The 22,316-nt window shown below is 46.6% G+C and overlaps 1 long non-coding RNA gene across 1 annotated transcript; it reads right to left on the bottom strand.

The window, feature by feature from the left end:
* Positions 1-8,084: 8,084 nt before the first annotated feature.
* LOC125148994 (uncharacterized) lies at positions 8,085-20,419 on the bottom strand. Its single transcript, XR_007145772.1, has 3 exons — positions 20,406-20,419; positions 12,713-12,715; positions 8,085-8,219 (listed from the first exon to the last, which is right to left on the bottom strand). It is a non-coding gene; the product is annotated as an uncharacterized LOC125148994 (long non-coding RNA).
* Between the last annotated feature and the right edge of the window lie 1,897 nt (positions 20,420-22,316).

The raw sequence follows: 22,316 nt of genomic DNA, 5'->3' as shown, positions 1-22,316 counted from the left end.
TTCTCTGTGTGTGGAAGACTCTGTGTTATCACAGAGTCTGTGAATGTGACAAATGAAACTATGATCTCTGAGGGCCGTTACTGTATTTTGTGTATTGTGTTAGTGTATTATTTATTTCTTTATTCGTCTATTTGCATCTAATTTAGTTAGCATATAGTCCAATAATAATTTCAGGAGTAGATTCCAGTGATTCATCCCCTATGTATAACACCCAGTGCTCATCCCAAGTGTCTTCCTTAATGCCTCTTACCCATTTAGCCCACAACCCCCCCACAACCCCGCCAGCAACCCTCAGTTTGTTCTCTATATGTAAGAGTCTCTTATGTTTTGTCTCCCTCTTTGTTTTTATGTTATTTTTGCTATCCTTCCCTTATGTTCATCTGGTTTGTATCTTAAGTTGCTCATATGAGTGAAGTCATAGGATGTTTCTCTTTCTCTGACTGGCTAATTTCACTTAGCATAATATCCTCCAGTTCCATCCCCGTAGTTGAAATGGCAAGATTTCTTTCTTTTGATTGCTGAGTAATTCTCCATTATATATATATATATATATATATATATATATATATATATGTATATATATATATATATATATATATATATATATATATACCACATCTTCTTTTTCCATTCATCTGTCAATGAACATTTGGACTCTTTCCATACTTTGGCTATTGTCGATAGTGCTGCTAGAAACATTGGGGTGCCTGTGCCCCTTTGAAACAGCACACTTGTATCCCTTAACAAATACCTAGTAGTGCAATTTCTGGATTGTAGGGTAGTAGTTTTTTTTCTGTTTTCCCACTCACTTTTTTAAAAAATATAACTTATTGTCAAATTGGTTTGCATACAACACTCAGTGCTCATCCCAACAAGTACCCTCCTCAATGCCCATCATCCATGGGTAGTTCCATTTTTAGTTTTTTGAGGAACCTCCATACTGTTTTTGAGAGTGACTGAACCAGTTTGCATTCCCACCAGCAGTGCAAGTGAGATCCTTTTTCTCCGCATCCTTGGCAATATCTGTTTTTGCCTGAGTTGTTAATGTTAGCCCTTCTGACTGGTGTGAGATGGTATCTCATTGTGTTTGTATTTCTTTGATGTATATCTTTGATGATGGGTGATGTAGAAATTTTTTCATGTGTCTTTTACCATTGGGATGTCCTCTTTGGAAAAGTGTCTATTCATGTCTTTTGCCCATTTCTTCACTGGAATATTTGTTTTTTGGGGGGATGGTTTGGTGTTTGAGGGTATATGGGAAAGGCTGGGACAATCCTGTTTGTCCCCTGCCAGCAGGGACACCATTCAGGGCCTCTAGGGTTTCAGGCATCAGTGTGCTCACTAGATGATGCTTACCTGCCAGGACCTGGGGATTATCACCACCCAGACCACCTCTATCGCTGTATTAGTTCATTAAAGCCTCCTCTGTGTGCTCCCACTTGTGAAAGCCCTGGGCATGGAAGCTGGACAGACAGACAGAAAGGGTTCACTTGAGTGCAGCCACTCCACTCCCATGGCAGTTTCTGGAGCTATAAATATACTATGGGGAGCTCAGTCTGCACAATAGAGCTGGGTATCTACCATGACCTGGGCTTCTCTACTACTCACCCTCCCCACTCTCTGCACAGGTGAAGGCAGGCCTTACCCAGGACAAGTGGGAGATCCCCCCACCCTGATCCGGGAGATCCGGGGTCACTGCCCCACACCTTGCACAGGGCTCTTCACCCAGTCAAGTGGGACAAGACCTCTCTCTGCTGCCCTTGTTCCACCCATCTTGTCTCTGTTACTTAGTGTCACCAGCACTAGTCAGAGTCAGCGACTAGTCCTCACTGAGGAGATCTCTGCCATCACGGCCAAGCAACACAGGCCTACCTAAGGCCATGACGGCCATCTGGATATTCAAGAATGACCACTTGTCCTTTGCCATCAATGCTAAGTAATAACCATTGATTTTGGCTTTTTAATTACATTTTCTAGCTATTGAGGAATAATTTGAAAATAAAAGAAGTGAAGATCTCCTTTACCTGTTCTTGATCTTTGTGGAAATCGTCTCCTCACTACTGCAAGTACTAAGATGTGAGCCTCAGGACTACATCATCCGTGTGCACGAGAGTGTGTGTTTTACCATATTATACATGTATCTGTTTGTATTTTTATGTGGGTTTTATTAGGATATGGTGTTAAATCTAGTGAAAACCCTTTTGAGACTAATTGGGGCAATATGGTCATATCTCTTGATGTAATAATATGGTGTGTAATATAAAACTCTTTCTTATTATGTAACCCAATTTGTATCATTGGAATCAATCACACTTAATGATACAATCAGTTTGTAAATATGGTATTGAGGCCTCCTTGTCAATATTTTGTACCCAATATTTCTGTCAATAGTTCATGATACTGTTCTACTATTTTCCTTTTTGTGAAAAGTATTTTGAAAGTGTATTTATGAGTTTTATAATATTTTTAAAAGAAGTAAGAAATATTCAATACCGTGTTATATTATGAAAAAATATGAAGCATATAAATTGGAATCATCTAAATTCTGAGGTTTTGTTAGATGTCCCTTGTGAAAACATCTGTACCTAATGTATTTCTGTGGAGTGGTTCTGTAATAACATTTTCCATTTTTATATTGAAATTGGTCTATTCAGTCAATGTATTTCTAGCGCAGCCAATTTTGTAACTTCTAAGAAACTATGTATTTAATGTATTCTTACTAAGATGTACCACTTACAGGTTTTTAATATTCATTTTCCATTTTTCCATGTGAGATTAACAGGATGCGCTGTGGGACAGCCCTGTGGTCCCTACACAGCTGATCAGTGAGGACCAATCACTCAAAGGAGACCAGACCTGGAGGCTTTGTGTTGTCGCAGCAGATGCTACCTCCCAGGGCTCCCCGGACAGGAGTTCCACCCCCATCCTCCGCAGTGTGTGGTGTGAGCTGAGCTCCAGCACCAGGGCTGAGGGAGGGGCTGGGTAGGCACTGGATGGACCTCATTGGAGGTTCTCATTGGACCTCATGCACAGCCCCTCCTGTGGCAGAGGGTGGAGGAGAAAAGGAGGCCTGGGGTGGCCCAGCCCAGTGTGGGGACCAGGGTTCTGTCACCATGGCCTGGGCACTGCTCCTCCTCCTACTCCTCCTTCACTGCACAGGTAGGGACAGGCCTTATGGACACGGGGTGCTCCCCACAACACCCCCCTCTGCTCAGAATCCTGAATTTTGGTTTCCATTTCTAGCCAAATCTGCAAAGGATGTGTGTGTTTTCTGGTTCCCTGTCCCAGCCTGTGCTCACTCAGCCACCCTCCCTCTCTGCATCTCTGGGAACAACAGCCAGACTCACCTGCACCCTGAGCAGTGGCTATAGTGTTGGCAGCTACCATATATACTGGTACCAGCAGAAACTAGGGACCTTTCCTAGGTATCTACTGAGATTCTACTCAGACTCAGATAAGCACCAGGGCCCTGGGGTCCCCAGCCACTTCTTTGGGTCCAAAGATGCCTCGGCCAATGCAGGGCTTCTGCTCATCTCTGGGCCACAGCCTGAGGACAAGGCTGACTCTTCCTGTGCTACAGCTCATGGCAGTGGGAGCAGCTTTGGCTACTCACAGTGACTCAGATATGGAGAAAGTGAGACAAAAACCCCTGGGTCCACAGATCTTGTGTCTGAGCCTCTGTTATTGGGAAGCTTCTGTGGAGGCTCCTATAGGGGAGACACCTCTGTGGTGAGAGCTGTCCTTGAGGAGGAAGGACAGACACACAGATGATGCTCTTGCCTGAGACAGCACACGTGTCCCAGGAGCCCATGAGAATCAGGGAATGGAGCCCAACTGCACATGCCCCCGGGTCTGGAGAAACTTAGTAAGAACAACTATTTTACGACCAAAATCTCTGTCTCTCCCTCTAGTTATATCTCGTTTACTACTCACAGAATACTTCACTTCACACACTCATGTTCATCAATTATATGTTTTGTATCTGTTTTCCCACATCTAGAAATTCTTTGGGACACACAGTGAATGTCCTACAATTTAACTGAATTTAAGGCTTAGTTTGACTGCTTGGAGATAGTCTCAGATGCACAGTTGAAGGGCTCAGCACCAGGAGGCTGCTCCCCATTTTGATGCCAACAAAACTAGTAGATTGCCTGCACCCTCTGTCCAATGTGGCTACACGTCGAAGGTTCCCACGACTCCCTCCTCAGATCCATTAAGTTGCCAGATCAACTCACAGAACTCAGGGAGACACTGACTCCTTTTGTCAGCTCATTAAAGATATGATGAAGGGGACAAGTGAACAAGTACTGAAGAGACCCCTAGTGTCAAGTCTGGGAGCGTCTCAAGCACCAGAGCTTCGGTCCCCGTGCAGTTGAGGTGCATCTGATCTGGGAGTGGATGTGTTCGCCAAACCAGAAACTCTTCAAACACTTTACTTTGGGATTTTATTGAGGATTTGGGTAGACGTGATTGGACATTAACTGCACTGTCAGTCTTCCCTCCCTGTCTCAAGTATGAGGGGGTGAATATTCACAGGCTCTGATCAAGGCTTGGTCTTTCTGGGGACCAGGCCCATCCAGGAGCCATCCAGGAGCCCACCCAGAGTCACATCATTAGAACTAAGACGCTTCTAGTGCTCTTGTCACTTAAGAAATGGCAAGAATTTCAGAAACTCTGTGTCAGGATCCAGGGCACAGAGACTCCTATATAGTTTCTAAGATCACACAGTAGTATTGTCTCAACTGGACAAGGTGAACTAGATAGGCATGTTCATCCACAAATCTCAGGCCAGAAACTGTGACTCTTGTGTTACTGACGACACACTAAACTCAATATGTTAATAAGCACCTTGGTCATAGACACAATTTTCTCTTTCACCATCTGACAAGAAGTGAGTCACAACTTCTTCAGACTCACCTCATCCCCTCCGCCTCCCAACACAGGTTCCTCTTCTCCCTTCTGCTCCTGCCTCCTTCAGGCCTTCAGTCTCTCCCCATGGATCTTCAGGTCTGAACCTCATCTCTATGTTAGGATTTCAGAGAGAAGTAAAATCTTACAGTAATTTCCACTCTCTAGGGTTCATCTCTAGGGAGGAGAAGTCACAGATATTGGACTGGCAGGAAATCCCCTCATCATCTGATTCTTGCTCTCATCTCATGCGGGGGTCACTGCTTCAGTCTTTCCAGTGACACCTGCACCAATCTGTATCTCTGCTGAAAATTCTTCTGTCCCACCCAAGGGCCACAGTGACAGTGACCTCAGGGGCACAGTTCCCCTTATTGCCATCTCTCCACCAGTCACATATGGAATCTTTGACAGAAAGTTTTCAGCCCAGTTGGCCTCAGATAATAGAAATTCATTCTTCTACTCATGGATGTCTGAATGAGCTTTTTTTCTATCCTGAATATGCTGGACACAAAGAACAGAGGTAGAGCTGTGTTCACCCCAGAGACAAGTCTGATCCCAAATCGCTCTTTCCTGGAAGCTCCCTCAGTGCTTGGTAATTGCATCACAGAGATGGTTCTGAAGTTCATAGAAATAGGTCCCTCATGGGATTTCACTGGACATCATGTCGGGCTCTCCTACCTGCAGAAAAATTCCACCATGCTATACTAATGACAAAGAAAACATGATTTTTGAAAAACTTTAACGACTTCTATTCGACCTCCAGGAGAAAGCATCCCTTCTACATTGTTCCTACAATTTCTATCTCTTTTTCTCTGTAGTAAATACAGATCTGTGAAAAGTATCCTAGTGATTGTATCTGCATTTTCATAAGAACATTCTCATTGAGTTTCAATCAATGTTACTGAGAGAAGTTCTTTACACAGAAGCATACACCCATTTATTTTTTAAAATTATTTTGTTGTATTTTTTTCAATATGAAATTTTCTGTCAAATTGGTTTCCATACAACACCCAGTGCTCATCCCAGCAGGTGCCCTTCTCAATGCCCATCGCCCACACTCACCTTCCTCCCACCCCCCCATCAACCCTCAGTTTATTCTCAGTTTTTCAGAGTCTCTTATGGTTTGGCTCTCTCCCTTGAGTTCTCTCCCTCAAACTTTTTTTTTTCTTCTCCTCCCTCATGGTCTTCTGTTAAGTTTCTCAGGATCCACATAAGAGTGAACACATATGATATCTGCCTTTTTCTGACTGACCTATTTCACTTTGCCTAATACCCTCCAGTTCCATCCACATTGCTGCAAATGGCCAGATTTCATTCTTTCTCATTGCCAAGTAATATTTCATTGTATACTTAAACCACATCTTCTTTATCCATTCAGTACTTGGTGGATATTTAGGCTCTTTCCGTAATTTGGCCCTTGTTGAAAGCGCTGCTATAAACATTGGGGTACAAGTGCCCCTAAGCATCAGCACTCCTGTATCCCTTGGGTAAATTCTTAGCAGTGCTATTGCTGGGTCATAGGGTAGATCTATTTTTAATTTTTTGAGGAACCTCCCCACTGTTTTCCAGAGTGGCTGCACCAGTTTGCAACCCTCAGTGCAAGACGGTTCCCATGTCTCCACATCCTCTCCAGCATCTATAGTCTCCTGATTGGTTCATTTCAGCCACTCTGACTGGTGTGAGGTGGTATCTCAGTGTGGTTTTGATTTGTATTTCCCTGATGAGGAGCGACGTTGAGCATCTTTCCATGTGCCTGTTGGCCATCTGGATGTCTTTGTTAGAGAAGTGTCTGTGTATGTTGTCCATTTCTAAAGTGCACACTTGGCTAAGTGGTGACTAATACATAAACTGTGTCATTGGATCCCTGTCAGAGCACCTGCTGCGGTCACTCCTTCCCTCTTGGAACTTCCTGCAGGTTTGTCCTTGGGCTCTGGGTTCAGTGCCACACACAGGACCCCTGCAGACTTGTGTCTGTGTGCTGGGGGACAGATCCTGGGAGGGAATTACTAACCACAGTGTGTGGAGAACTGTTGTCTCAAATAAGCAGACATAGTGACAGATGGCAAAGATTTTTAGTGGACAGTGCCCCTAGGAATACACAGAGTTGTTCCTTCCCACAGCACTGAGGACAGAAGGAGAGCTTCTGTTCAGGCTGTGGGAACCTCAGAGCAGGAGAGATCTGGAAACCAGGGAGGAAGCAGATAATAGGAAAGAACACAGAATCTTACACAGAAGGGGCCACGTGTCCTTTGGTACTCGTCACAGCTCCGGACATGATTCTGATCTAAGTGGCATTTTTTAGAAATAGCACCTCAGTCCTGACCAATGAAACATACAGGGAAACATGGCCTGGCTTTTCTAGAGGAGTCTTAAAAGAGCAGAAAGTCTGGTTTGAGGATATGGGACGCTACCCAGAAGGATACCTGGCCTGGCCCTAGGAAAGGGGCAGTGGACAAAGCAATGGGGGACAAGAGCTCCTTTTATGGGCTCTGGTTACCATTTTGCACAATGATGTTTCTGAGTCTGGACACAAGGGGGCTCACAGTGCCCATTTCTGAGGGTTCAGGGGTGATGAGACCTGAGACCTGTCACCTGCACTGCCTGTGCCCTCTGCTGAGACTCATAACTGTGACTTCCGCACAGCCTGGCCCCACACAGCCATTCCTCTGCCCACCCCCTGGCATCCACAGGCAGAGGCACCTGACTCGGGTCCAGTGAGGGCTCAGAGAGCTGGGGAATCATTTGCATGGACAGGCCCTCCCTCTCTCAGTGGATAAAAAAGGGAGACATTAGGGGAGGTCTGCTCAGCTGTGGGGGCACAGAAGACAGGACTGGTGATGGTCTCCACCATGTCCTGGTCTACTGTCCTTCTCACCCTCTTCACTCACTGCACAGGTGATTGGATGTGGGGACAGGCGAAGGGGCTCTGGGGGGACACGTGGGCCTTGCTTCCACCCTCTTGTGTCCAGACCCCTGCTTTACCCTGTTTGTATCTCTTCATTTTCCAGGGTCTTGGGCCCAGTCTGTACTGACTCAGCCACCCTCGGTGTCAGGCTCCTTGGGCCAGAGGGTCACCATCTCCTGCACTGGAAGCAGCTCCCACATCAGTAACAATTTTGTGAGCTGGTACCAACAACTCCCAGGCACAACCCCCAAAACCATAATCCTTTGGGATGATAGCAGACCCTCGGGGGTCCCTGAACGATTCTCTGGCTCCAAGTCTGGCAGCACAGGCACCCTGACCATCACTGGGCTCCAGGCTGAGGACGAGGCTGATTATTATTGCTCAGCATGGGATGATAGTCTGAGAGCTCACACAGAGCTCCAGGCCCGTGGGGAAGTGAGACAAAAACCTGCTGTCCCCACAGTGATGCGCTTTCCTTGTGCAGCCCCCACCTTCTGCCAACACAGCTGCTTCCCTAAAACGGAGGTCTGAAACCCAAACCAGTGAACTTTCTCTTGAGTGTGTGTCCTTGTCCTCTCAATTCAGACACCAAACCCTGTCCCTGTAGGAGCACATTTTCTGTTTTATGCAACCTGAGCAGAAATTCCTGGATGATGGGACAGGTTGCCCTGGGGACAGAGTCCTTGAGGATTGTGCCTGCCTGCTGGGGCTGCCATAACATAATACCACCCACTGGGTGAGCAAATCAAAAGATATTTATTTTCTCACAGTGTTGGAGGCTAAATGTCCAAGTTCAAGGTGGGGGCAGGTTTGATGTCCCCTGAGGTCTCTCTCCTTGGCTTGCAAATGGTTACATTCGTCCTGGGTCCTCACGTGGCATTTCCACGTGTGCTCACCCATGCTGTGTCCACCACTTCTATAAAGTCTATGAAGTCACAATGTGGGTTTCCATATCGGAATCTACGGGGACACAGTTCAGTCCATATCAAAGCACCAGGACAGAACCAGCGACACAGACATAGCTGTGCCTGACTGAGGATAGTCAACCGTTCACATGCTCTACATGCGTGGCATTGAGAGAACCCTCACTACATGACCTATGTGGGCTCGAGGCTCAGATCACAGTACAGAAATGACAGGGAGGGTCCCCATGCTCACAGAGCTGACACCGTCTTGGGCAAGAAAGAGGACACATAAGCCAAATGTATTGTGTCGCACACTGACTTCCCACATGGGGAAAATGTGTCTGCAGTCCCAGGTAATGTCCACACAACATAACATCTGGATGACAGAGACTGGCCCTTACGGACCCACTGGTAATAAACCCCAGATTTGAGGATGACTGGATCAAACCACCCCACCCTCTGCCTTGACAGCATCATGGCAACCGAGGAAGGGACACCTATTGCTTTGGGTAACACAGTGACTGTCTGGTGGGACCTGGACTCACTGACTAACTGTGTAGTTGGGAGAGTTGGGGTCCAGGTAGAAGAAAATGATGGAAGCTTCGCCAAAGAAGTCCCAGCCACTTGTAGCATCTTTCCTCCATCCTCCGTGTTGTTCAGGTCAGAGCATGGACTATGGATAATCTGCACAGGAGACACAGGCCAGGGTCTCTATGTCTCACAAAACTACAGCTCAGCCCCCAGACCATTCTGATGCCCCTGCATCAGATCAACTCCAGCCCCACACACCCTCAGAGGCATGAGGTTCTGACCTGCAATGCAAACAGTCCCATGAGAAGTAGAAAGCAGAAAACATATTCCTACTCTGATGGCCTCCTATTTCCAGAGGTTTTTAGAAGGTAAACGTTTTCTAGAAACCTTAATGGTGACTATTTCTAGACCACCATGCACCTGAGACCTTTTCTTTTGCTCTCACTCTGTCGGGTGAGGAACAGACTCAGGGGCCAGTATAGGAAGCACTCTTTTGTCCACACGGTCCATATGGGGCTGCTTCTGCTCTCAGGCTCCCTCAATCACCTCTGTGTCATTGCTGAGTGTTTCCACCTCACAGGGTCCTGGTCACAGGGAGTCAGATCACTGTCTGCCTGTTTCCAATGCCACTGTGACTCTGCCTCTGAAAGACACAAAGCTTACTATTAAGAGTCACAAATGAAGTCTCCTGGTTTTCCCACACTTGGAACTCTCTTTGTCAGTGTCCCACCTGAATGTTCTTTCTCTATTCATTAATGTCATGTTACATCTCCAGGCCTAGGGTCATTTCTTTTCCCAAATTCCACTCTTACCCTTATCCCTCCTCCCCTTTGACTCATCAGTTCATGAACCTATACCGTCATCTCCTGTCTGTCGCCACAGTAATGTGGGGTGCATTTCAGGAAAAACACAGGGTCATTAAAGAAGGGTTTACTTCCTAGGAATCACTCCAGGGTGTAAGAGAAGTCATTCATGTTTTACAGAATATTTTAATGTTTATTTATTTATTGAGAGAGAGACAGACAGCATGAACAAAGGAGGGGCAGAGAGAGGGAGACACAGAATCTGAAGCAGGTTCCAGGCTCTGAGCTGTCAGCGCAGAGCCTGATGTGGGGCTCAAACTCATGAACCATGAGAGTGTGACCTGAGCTAAGGTCGGACGCTTAACCAACTGAACCAGCCAGGAGCCCCAAGAAAAGTCATTCTGCCCTTAAAGATTTCAAACTCAACTGACTTTTGTCTCTCATAAATATACTGGTTTCTCCTGACGGTTTTGAGGGTGGATTCTCAGACTGTGGTGACCCAGGAGCTTTCACTGGCAGGGTCTCCAGGACGGATGGCCACACTTACCTGTGCCTTTCGGTCTGGATCTGTCTCTACCAGACAACCACCCACCCACTTGGGGCCCATGATGGCTTCTTCAGGTCCATCTCTAGGAACAAAGCCACCCTCACATCTCAGGGGGCCCAGCCTGAAGATGAAGCTGTCACTGCATGCTGTATATGGATAGTGGCATCCCACAAGGATCTAAATCTATGGGATATTACAACCAGAACCTCCTCATGGGCTCAGACTGGCTCAGCCCTTAGGGGCAGGGGAGAAAATTATGGTGGGGGGAGTAGTCAACACCACCAAGGAAAGGAGGCTCCCTGGTTCCATACTTGTGTCCAGCGGTTCATGACCATGTGCCCCCATCCCCCTTGTGTCAGGGTGAGTCCATTTCCCAGTATCACGCTACAAGATTGTGCTTCCTTCTTTCTTCTCTGCCTGTAGTGATGGAGAGGGCATCCACCTCCCAAGTGTATGAACCAGCAGTGAGTCCCTGAGACCTCACTGCTCCCTGTGACATACTTCTTATTCAAATAGCATTAACAGCCATGGTCTCATTTATTAATTTGATTACAGAGACCAAATTAATATTGAATATTTCTTCATCTGAAAAGACAGGAGCTGGATCCACAGCACATGCCAGATGCTTCTAGTCTGTGTGCAATGAAGATCGTGAAGGAGAGAAACAGGTGGGGGAGTTCGTGTGTTACTGTTGTCTGAGCTACCCACACTTTTCACCTCTTCAGCTTTGGAGCATAATTTAATTTTCTGTGACAGGATATGCCTTTTTAATGGTGCAAAGTAAAAACTTCTCAAAACCTAATAGTCACACTATGGTAGAATAAAAAATTACTTACTCATTTGGGAAGGATTTTATATCTGAGAAAGCAATCAATGTATGTCAGGAACTTGGGTCACCCCAAGTGCATGGGTGTTTGAGGACTAACAGTGAGCAGGCTGTCTGAACTGACCTCAACATCATTTCTACCCAGAGCTGCAGTTTGACCAGTGGGCATAGGAGGTGATGTGGGCCTCCCTCGGGTCAGGACAGTGGGGTCCATCTGTTGTGTAATCCCCCAAATTTGCCAGGGTTGGGGCGTTGGTGTCCATGCGGGCCTGTGGGGTCTCAGCAGCTGTGTCCCCTCTGGTTGGGCAAAGCGTCCTGCTCTCAGGTCTGTGGAAGATCCCAGCAGCTGCTTTTTCCTTGGCACCTCTCATGGGACAAACTCTGAGACTCTCCCTCGGACTCGAGTCTATCTAAGAACTAAGCTCGGACTTCAGCTCATGCTCAGGACGGAGCAGATTGTCTAACAGGAAAAAGTTCATGTGAGCAGTGCTCCCCTTTCAGGCCACCGGAGAAGACAAAAGAGGCCTGGTCACCCAGCCCCAGCTTGGATCTCAGGACAGCAGTGTCCCCATCACCTGGTCTGCTGTCCTCCTCATGCTGCCCTCTCACTGGTCACACAGGAACAAGCCTCAGAGACCTGAGCTTGGCCCTGCGACAATCAGGTGATGGGAAGGATTAGACAAGAACATGATTGTCAGGCAGGGATGCTGGTGTCGGATCACCGGGGAAGGAGCTGGAGTGGGAAGAAGAACCCGCACGCCTAAGTCTAAATCATGACAGGAGACAAGGGAGAAAGGAGCAGGTAAGGAGTGTCTGGGACCAGAGGTCTGAGCATGTCAGCAGGGATGACGAAGGTCCTGGGGCCTGGGGACATTAGAGAAGTCTGCCTCCCCCAGGTAAGGCCTGGCTCAGAAACCTCTGAGCTCATGCTTGCCTGGAGCTGCCCAGGGGCAGTGGGTCTGTCAGTCACCTGGTGTCCTCCCTGCAGGGTCTCCTGGGGTGGGGGTCACCGAAGTCTGCACCTCCAGGGCCACCGCCACCATTTGCTGTGTGCCATCCCCAGGACAGGGGCCGTGCCCTCCTCCCTCTGCATCCTCTTCCATCTGGACCGCAATTAAGTCACAGCTAAGGTATCTGAGGACATTAGAGTCTTTGTCCCCTGCAGGTCCCTGCAGGCACAGAGACAACTACCTCTGCCCCCAGCTGCATGCTGGGAGGGAATACTTTTTGGGAGATTCGCACCTCTTAACATTTGGCATTTCTTGGAACATAAAATAGTCCTCAAACTCTCTGTACCCATTGGACCATCTCCAGCATGTTTGTTTCCCCGGTTCCTTCTGCTCCAGTGACTGGGCCCTGTCCTTGACCCCATTATATTCCCACTGCCTGACACATGTGGACATTCCATGTAAATCTTTTTATAGAGTGAACAAGACGTGTGGGTGACTCAGTTGGTTCAGCATCTGACTCTTGATTTTGGCTCAGGTCCTGATCCCAGGGTTGTGGGATTGAGCCCCATGTTGGGTTTTCCCTGAGCATGGAGCTTGCTTAAGATTCTCTCCTCCCTCGGCCCCTCTCCCCCACTCCCATGTGCTCTCTGTCTCTAAAATAAAACACATTAAAAAATGAGTAAGTGAGTGAATGAAGGAATGAATGGATGGATGGATGATGCAGACTAAGTCCTCAAGCAGGGAGTTAATATAATGCCCGCACCCTTCCTACAGGGAAGGAAAGGTGTCCCTCATCCCTGGTTGTCTGTGATGTTTCCACACCTCGTCACATGTCATACCATGGAAGTCATATGACAAGTGACAACAGACCCATCACCTGCCCTCCACCTGCTCTCTCACCTGACGTCACCTGTGTCAATCAAGGCATGCCTGTCTCTGTGGGCATCACCCTCCCTTCACCTGACACTCTGGACCATCCCTCTTTCCCCAAAGCCAGGGGCCCAATAAGTCCACTCCCTGTGTCCCACCTGGGGACAAGTACCATTTCTCCCTTCCTTGTTTCCTTTGCTGTCATCCTCCTCCAGCTGACCCCCAATGTCCCCTTGTAGGCCTCCCTGTGTGAAATTCTGTACGAAAATTGGAGATAAATCTCTCATGAGCAGTACTGACCAGAGGCGCAGCCATGATTAAAAATCTCCCAGCACATGGAGAGGAAGTCGCAGGATGGCTTCGCAGTGGTCCCGCTGGACTCGCTGCCCTGCACTGTCCCCACACCTGTTGCAGCCTCCGCAGAGTTTACTGTGTCCTATCTGCCTGGCTCTGGAAGGGCCCAGATTTTCACAATCTGTGTGTCCTCCTCTGTGAAGGTTTGTGACCGCTCAGCAAGTTCCTGTTCACACTCATCACCCAGAGTCAGCCCGCCTCGTCTGAGCCCCCTGTGGGGGCAGATCCCTTCTGCTCTCTGTTCCCTGTGTCTTGTCATCAGCTGCACAGGGAATCGTAGGCTGTCGGTCAGGACTGCGCCTGTCCCTCCCTCTACAGCCCCACACAGGGAAGAACCCCGATCAGGGCAAGTGCGCCAGGACTGCACCTCAATCCTCCCTGGAGGGTTTTTCTCACGTGGTGGAAACAGGCATGGGGGAAGCAGGTGAAGGAGAGCTTTGGAAGTAATGGGAAAAAATGAGTCGTTTGCCCAGAGAGCAGCAGGGGGTGCTGTGAGACCAGGTCTGGGGGTCTCTTTGCATGAGCAGCCTCTCCTCCGTGAGGCCTGTGGACAGGGGATAAGAGAGACCCGGGGCAGCCCAGCCCCAGCAATGTGGTCTAAGGAGGGGCTGTGTCACCATGGTCTGGACCCCTGTCCTCCTTGTGTTCCTTTGTCACTGCACAGGTAGGGACAGGACCCAGTCCCCCAAGGTGGGCGGGCCTCCAGCCTGAGTCAAATCCCTCTGGCCCAGGTCCCTAAGCAACAGCTGCTTGTCTGTTCTCTTCATTCTGATGCATCTGTGTTTGCAGGTTCCTTGTCCCAGCCTGTGGTGACCCAGCCACCGTTCCTGTCTGCATTTCCTGAAACACCTGCCAGACTCACCTGCTCTCACCCTGACCAGTGGCTTCAGTGTTGGCAGCTACCACATATACTGGTACCAGCAGAAACTGGGGAGCCCTCCCTCCCTATCTGCGTAGGTTCTACTCACATTTAAATAAGCACCAGGGCTCTGGGGTCCCCAGCCGCTTCTCTGGATCCAAAGATGCCTCGGCCAATGCAGGGCTTCTGCCCATCTCTGGGCTCCAGGCTGAGGACGAGGCTGACTCTTACTGTGTAATAGAAGGTAGCAGCGGGAGCAGCTATGCTTACGCACAGTGTCTCAGATAATGAGGAAAATTGGACAAAATCCAATTGGTCTACAGACCTTGTGTCTGAGCCTCATTTCGTTGATAAACTTACCTGGAGACCTACAGTGGGGACCCTTCTATGGAAAGATCTCTCCATGAACAAAAGAAGGACAAACACACATGCTATGCCTGTAAAGTGACACAGCCCAGGATGTCCTAGGAAGACGCTGATGGATGAGGACGTATCAGAACACAACCGCACGTCCCCATGGGGTCTGGAGAAGATGAACAGGAATGAAAACTGTGTTTCAAATGAACCTGCTGCCCAGCAAACATTCACCAGTGTCGTCACTCCCCCAGACATTCCGGTAACCCCTCAGCCAGGATGGACCTCTTTTGGAAAATCTGTTCCAAGGGAGGGCCGCAGGGCCTGTGACCTCAGGGACACAGCGTCCCTTATCTCCACCTCACCTAGATTCACATGTGGGATCTTTGACAGAAACTTCTGGGTCAAGTTGGCCTTGGGGAATAGAAATTCATTCCTCTAGTCATGGGTGGGTGAATGGACGATTTATGCTGAACATACTGGACACAAAGAAGAGAATCCAGACCTGTGCACACCTCAGAGATGAGTCTGACCCCTCCTCAGTCCATCTTGGAAGTTGTGTTTAGTCATTCCATCATGGAGACGGCTCTGTAGTTCAGACAAACAGGCTCCTCGTGGTGTTCCCCTGGACACCATGTTGGGCCCTCCTCCTACTTGCAGGACAAGACCAACTATATAAAATTCATGTTGATGATGATGATGATGATGATGGTGATGGTGATGGTGATGATGACGATACATCAAATAATTTAGAAACACCCCTATTCAACCGAGAACTAGATGACACTTACTTTCCATCATTTTGCCATCTATTTTTTCAAGCACTATTTCAGTCCATATTGTCTCAGCAATAAGCACGAACCTGTGAAAATACACTGGTGATTGTACCTACATCTTCACAATGACAATGTCAGTCAATTTAAATCATTCTTACGGGGCTGAATTCTGTGTAAAATCACCCACATTCATTTTGAGGTAGCAGTTGTCCAAGTGGTGACGGACACATAAAGTCTGCGACGAGGTCCCCGTCAGAACACCCGCAGCTGTCACTCCTTCCCTCCTGGAGCTTCCTGCAGGTTTGCCCTTCGTGCTCTGAGGTCAGGGCCACACTCGGGCTCCTGCAGTCTTGGGTCTGTGTGCTGGGGGGACAGATCGTAGGAGAGAAGCACTAAGCACAGTGTGTGGAGAACTGTTGTTTCACGGAGGTGGAAGTAGTGACAGGTGAAAAAGATGGTCAGTGTGTAACCCCCCTCGGGGGTCCCAGATCGATTTTCTGGCTCCAAGTCTGGCAGCACAGGCTCCTTGACCATCACTGGGCTCCAGGCTGAGGATGAGGCAGATTATTACTGCCAGACCATTCACTTAACTGTCAGTGATTACACAATGTTCCAGGCTCATGGGGAAGTGAAACAAAAACCTGCTGTCCTCACAGAAATGGGACTTGCTGTGTAGCCCTGACATTTTGGCCCCATCAGCTGTTTCTTTGTTTGATATCAACTGAGGTCTGTCACCCGCCTCAAAGAATTTGTCTACAAATCTTTCCACATTCTCTCAAATTTCTCCTTGAAGCCTGTCCTGGGGAGCAAGATATTTTCTGATTTTCTCAAACTGAGCGCAAATTCCTGGGCGCCAGAAACAGGCCACCCTGAGGACAGTGACCATGTCACATTAGGGCAGAAACAGGGTCACAAAATCCAGAGTATCTATGGCTGATTCATACACGTGGGTCTTTTGAAATGAGTCCCTGTCCATTCCCATCAGTGCTGAGATCTAGCCAGTGATTTTTGTTATTCACTTGCTATTTGTTATTCACTTTGTTAATACTTACTTGCAGAAGGATGTTGAGTTATAATGGTGTTTAGGTCACATTAGCCTGTTCACCTTGCAGAAATGTCCTCCCCTCCACCACCCCATTATTTAATTCCCTGGTTGTGGGAGTGAGTTCTATATGTCTAGGAGGGAATGTGCTATCACAATATAAATGTTTCTATCTGTTTCCCTTTTATGTGGTTTTTATTAGGACTTTGCTTTCAATTTTTCAAAGAATCTTTCAAGGTCTACTGAGACCATGGGATTTTCATCTGTTTATTTACTAATATGATGCCTTATCTTAGAAGATTTATTAATACGGAATCCCACTCTATATTTGCAATAAATCACATATAGTCACTTTATATGACTATTTTAGTCTGATAATGGATTCTCACTATTGATATCTTATTTAGAACATTTGCATCAATATTTCATAATATTCTACAATTTTCCTTTTTCTGTACTTTTAAAACAAAATTTAATTTTACTTTATGACAGAGGGAGAGACAGAGCGTGAGCACGAGAGGGGCAAATAGAGGGAGACAGAGTCTGAAGCAGGCTCCAGGCTCTGACCTGTCAGGTCAGAGCGGGATGTGGGGCTCAAACTCAAGAGCCAAGCCTTGAGATCATGACCTCAGCCAAAGTCAGACACTCAACAAAGTGAGCCACCCAGGCACCCCCCTTTTTCAGTATTTTATATATCAAGTGTATGTATTTCTTTCTATAAGAATATATATATGTACATATATATATACATATATATATATATATATAGAGAGAGAGAGAGAGAGAGAGAAGTGCAAACAAATGAAACTATGAGCTCTGAAAGTTGTTAGTGTATTTTGTGCAGTTAACCACATCTTATGCCTTTTTATGGAATATTTCCTAATAATATTGTCTTTTTTTTTAAAGGAAATTGGTCTCTTTATTCATTTTTTAATGGAACTGTTTTAATGGTCTGTTTATTCATTTTTTTAATGGAATATTCATTTTTTTACTTCTTAAATTATGTTTTTATTTATTATTAAAAGAGGTTGACAGTATGATTTTTTCCACTTTTTATTTTTGTGCACATGCCATTTCCCATTTGCATACTTGTGTATTATTCACTTCCATGCAAAAGTTAGTAAGTGGGTTGTTCTGCATTTAAAAACTTGATTTTGAAGTACTAATTAGATTCAAATACACGTTATGATTTTGTGGACACCAGGGGGCGCTGTGACCTGACAAGAGAGCAGAGACTGATGCCCACCTCTCTTACACATGGGAAAAGCCCGAGCCTGCTTCAATAGGCCTGGGAGCAACGACCCCTTCCCCAAGTATGATTCTCCTGCACTGTGACCCCTCTAATCCCATGGAAAAACCGGGTGCTGATCTTCCTTCAGCCCATAGGAAACCCAGATCATCTCTTCCTTTCCCTTGACTAGAACCATCATCAGCCCAGAGTGATGCAGGGGCCAGACATGCCCCATATCTGCATGAATGACTCCATTCCCAAGAACGAAGGGAAAGAAGGAGAGAAATCCTGTCCTCAGTCCCCATGGTGGCCCTCAGGAGGCTGTACTGTCATATTTCCTGTATGGCTCCATGTTAATTTGCAAAATACAATGCATATGAGAACACTACTTGCTACCCAAGTGCAGCTCAGAGAGAAGTTCCTGCCCTCACTTGCAGAACGTGGTTTCCCCACCCCCCAGCCCTACCCCATGCAGGATTCCAGAACTGCCATCTGCTCCTACTCTGGAATCCAGAGCAGCAGGAGCTGCAAAGTCAGCCCAATTACGGTCCCTGCCCAGGTGACCAAATGTCAGGGAGGGCAGGTGAGGGCGGGACTCTTCCGATGGGAAGAGAGGCTGTAGGTTGTCCCGAGAGGAATCAGGAGGTGGAAATCTCCCAAAATGGGAGACACAGGTGAGTGACCGATGACAGCTTGTTCAGCTCACAGGGGCGTCTCTGACCTGAGAGTGGCCTGAGCTGTGACTGGATCAATCTTCCTACAGGTTCTCTGTGCCTGTCCATCTTCCTTATGCTCTCAGACATTCATTCCGCCACATTCTGCAGGTTCCTCAGACACTCCTCTGTGGAGGGGCAGGGGCTCTGTGTGGGGAAACTGCAATGAACCAGGCAGGGGGGGTCCTTTCTCTCTGCTTTAGATATTCTCCTAATCCCCCCCCTTCACTTCCTTGCTTCACCTTCTCTCCTCTCCAGGGCATCCACCAAATCTTTGAGCTCCTTCCCATCTCATGATTGACTCATTTCCCCTCACTCTCATCACCTGTCATTCCCAGAGGTGGGACAGGCCCACACATCCTAGGAAGGACTGATGGTTTTTGGCAACCTCCTTCCCTACGGATTCATATAGATGGTCCCCATGAGCCCTAAACATAAATGACCCTCTGGTGAACATCCTTGAATGTTTGTCCGTGTATGTGTCATATGCTATTGATACCTATATACACTTGACATTAACACACATGTCAAATACTATCTTGTATTTGAAAACATGCACTTTATGGTTACTGGTCTTTTACTATAGAGGACGAATACTTAATGATTTCTATAACTTGTTAAAGGGTATTTAAAAATGCCTCAGTAATGTAGCAATGAATCGATAAAATAAAAGTATAATTACCAGGGAATAATTTATAATCAGAAACTTATAGGTTATTAACTGCACAATCCCTGTGTAAATATAAAAGAAAATATGAATAATTGGAGTGGAATATGTTTTTTGTCTCCACCTTCAAATAATCCAACAGTCCAAGGTGGGTGTCAAAGCTAGAGGGCTTCTTTTAGATGATGTTGACCTAAGAGAAGAGGAATAAGGGTTCAGAGAGGAGGTGTGGAGAGATGCTGGAGGCTGGAGGAAGGAGTGAGAACTGGTCAGCCAGCAGAGAGGTGCTGGGTGCTGGGAGATCTGGTGTCCTCTCCCAGGGGCCAAACCCTGAAGAATCAGAGTTCTGGAAGCAGAGCTCTCCTCTCAGTCCTGACGGAACCACTGGGGCAGGAACACAGAGACGGCTCCTTCCTGACCCTTTGTGTTACTCCCTCATTGTACCAGTCAGAGATTAGCTGGTGCTTATGAAATATATGTTTCACAAATAACTATACAAGTTCTGAAATATATAAATGAGTTATTATTTCCCAAATTAAAAAAAAAATCTTTGTGCTTTTCTGTTTCCCTATAAGAAACAGAGGCAGCACAGGATCCACTTAGTTCTTAAAGCCGTCCTATGCTCAGAGTTTGCCCTGTGAGATCGCTCATTTCATGGTCAGGCACGCAGAACTCCCCTCTCATACTCCCTCCTGCTTCATTATTGTTCCTACTGCTCCAAAATGGGGAGCAGACTCTATCATCACCCCTGACAAACCTGGGTCTGTCTAAGAACTCCTACAGGAGTTCACATAGTAATTCCCTACAACACTTGGGTGGTTTTCTCTACGCCTACAAGAAGCCCCAAAGGACATTTAAAACCAATTCCATGTAGGATAGCATCAAAAAGAATAATAATCATTTTAGGAGGCAAAATAAACAAGTAGCAAGAGACTTGCAAACTGAAACCTGCAAAAGATTGCTGAAAATATTAAAAAGATTAAATACGTGAGAGAACACTGTGACCGTGGATTGGTGACTTAATATGGTGAAGGTGTAACCAACAAGGTCCAGATCCATCTCGATATTCAGTGCCATCGTGCCATGAGCTTGCTGCCCCCAGTTTAATCCCTCAATATCTACTGCTCACTCCTTCTGGTTCCTTTGTTGGGAAGATGTTGGGTATACATCTATTCTGCGGACCCAGATCTTAGACACCCAACCCCCATGAATTACACATAGAGTAATAGGTCATGAGTGTTTGCGGTCCAGGAGAGATAGAAAAACCCCTCAGAAGGAAGGAGGCCTCCATTTATAGTAATGTTCTGTTTATACCTATCCTCATACTGATGAAAATTACAAAATGGGGGTGACTGGGTGACTCAGTCGGTTAAGCGTCTGACTGCAACTTAGGTCATGATCTAGCAGTCTGTGAGTTCAAGCCCCACACTGGGCTCTGTGTTGACAGCTCAGAGCCTGAAGCTGCTTTGGATTCTGAGTCTCCCTCTCTCTCTGCCTCTCCCCCACTCTTTCTTTCTCTCTCTCTCTCAAAAATAAATAAATATTAAAAAAAATTTAATTACAAAACTGATATATGAAGTATATCAGAGTGTCAAATATATAAGCACTTGCCAGGCTAAATTTCAAGGGAAAACGTGAATGCTGAAAAATAAGGAGCAAAAGACACATTTCCCTGACAGCATCCTGTCCTCATGGCAAAGACAGGCATCAAAAGTCCTTGCAGTGTGGGCTGAAGGGATCTATCAGGAGAATCTAAACCCCCCACCGCAACAAAGGTTACACTAGAGGACAAGTCCAAGAGAACTATTATGAGTTTGAACCATCTTGGTACTCTGAGAACTTTAAGGCTTTCATTAAGTGTAAGATGACACTAGACTGGTTTTGACCCCAGGCACCTGGAAGGGCAAACTCCAATGTCAGGTAATACCTGGTAGCGTTAGCACTGTGCAATCAATACACCATGTATTTAACCACACGGAGGTCGTCGGTGACCCAGAAAAATTGCAACCATTCCTAAAATAGACAGAGGGCATCTCTTCATCCTACTGCATTTGGGAATGAAGGCATCCTAGATCCAATTGCAAAAGTCTGGACATCATTCCAAGAGTGCTATGAAGTTTCAGAACGACTGGACGATTTGGTGTCTAAGCCCAGCAGGTGGCACTGTGGGACCGGTCCTATGAGGACAAGCTTCTAGAGCTGACCGACTAGGGAACTACTCTAATAATTCTCGCACACTCATCAGGCAGTGTCCCCCGGCAGTGTGACTCTGCAGCCCCTGTGCCCCTGGAGCCACATGAGCCCTCAGCTCTGACTCACTCCCTCACTCCATGTTTCATCCTCCAACCCCATGGAGTCAATGCCCAGGTGGTGTTCAGGTAGGGACAGTCAATCCCACACCTGGAGAAGTTCGCACAATGAACAAATCACCTGCCATGCTACCTGCGTCTAGGGTAAAAGACCCTTGGGGAGGGGAGGATGGGACTTCTCTGTCCTGTCCTGAGTCCTCTCCTCACCTCCTGCCTCACAGACAAGGAGATCCCTTTAGGGCTGAAGAGAAAAGATGCTGGGGTGGTGGAGGGTGGGGGTGGGGGAGCATTTGCACTCCTTTGTTCCCGTCATCACTGCATGGCAGTCATCACCCCCATTCTTTCTGTCACCTTATAGCTTCTAGCTTTCCTTCAAGGGTCTCTGTCAGACTGTGCTACTTTGTCATCCAGGGCATCTGGGTCCTTGATGGGGTAAAAAGAAATATATATATATATACATATATATATATGATATTTATTATAAATAAATATTACATATTACAAACGCATGTATAATATATAAGCAATATATAAACACATTTTAAATATGTGTAATACGTTATATTGAATTATTACATGTGTAAATGTATTATATAACTATTAAATATAGGTATCTTGTATGATATAAAACACTATAGATTACATATACACATGATACGTATGTTCCATGTTGCAATTTATATATCACATATTATAATTTATATATTTAAGTAATAGAACTTAGAGAGACAGGGAGAGGAAAATGAAGCTGTTGTCTCGGAACTAAGCA

This window comes from Prionailurus viverrinus, chromosome D3 (assembly GCF_022837055.1).
Source record: "Prionailurus viverrinus isolate Anna chromosome D3, UM_Priviv_1.0, whole genome shotgun sequence".
NCBI classification, from domain to species: domain Eukaryota; kingdom Metazoa; phylum Chordata; class Mammalia; order Carnivora; family Felidae; genus Prionailurus; species Prionailurus viverrinus.
The sequence above is the reverse complement of the archived record's forward strand: the minus strand, read 5'-3'. Positions and strand labels throughout refer to the sequence as shown.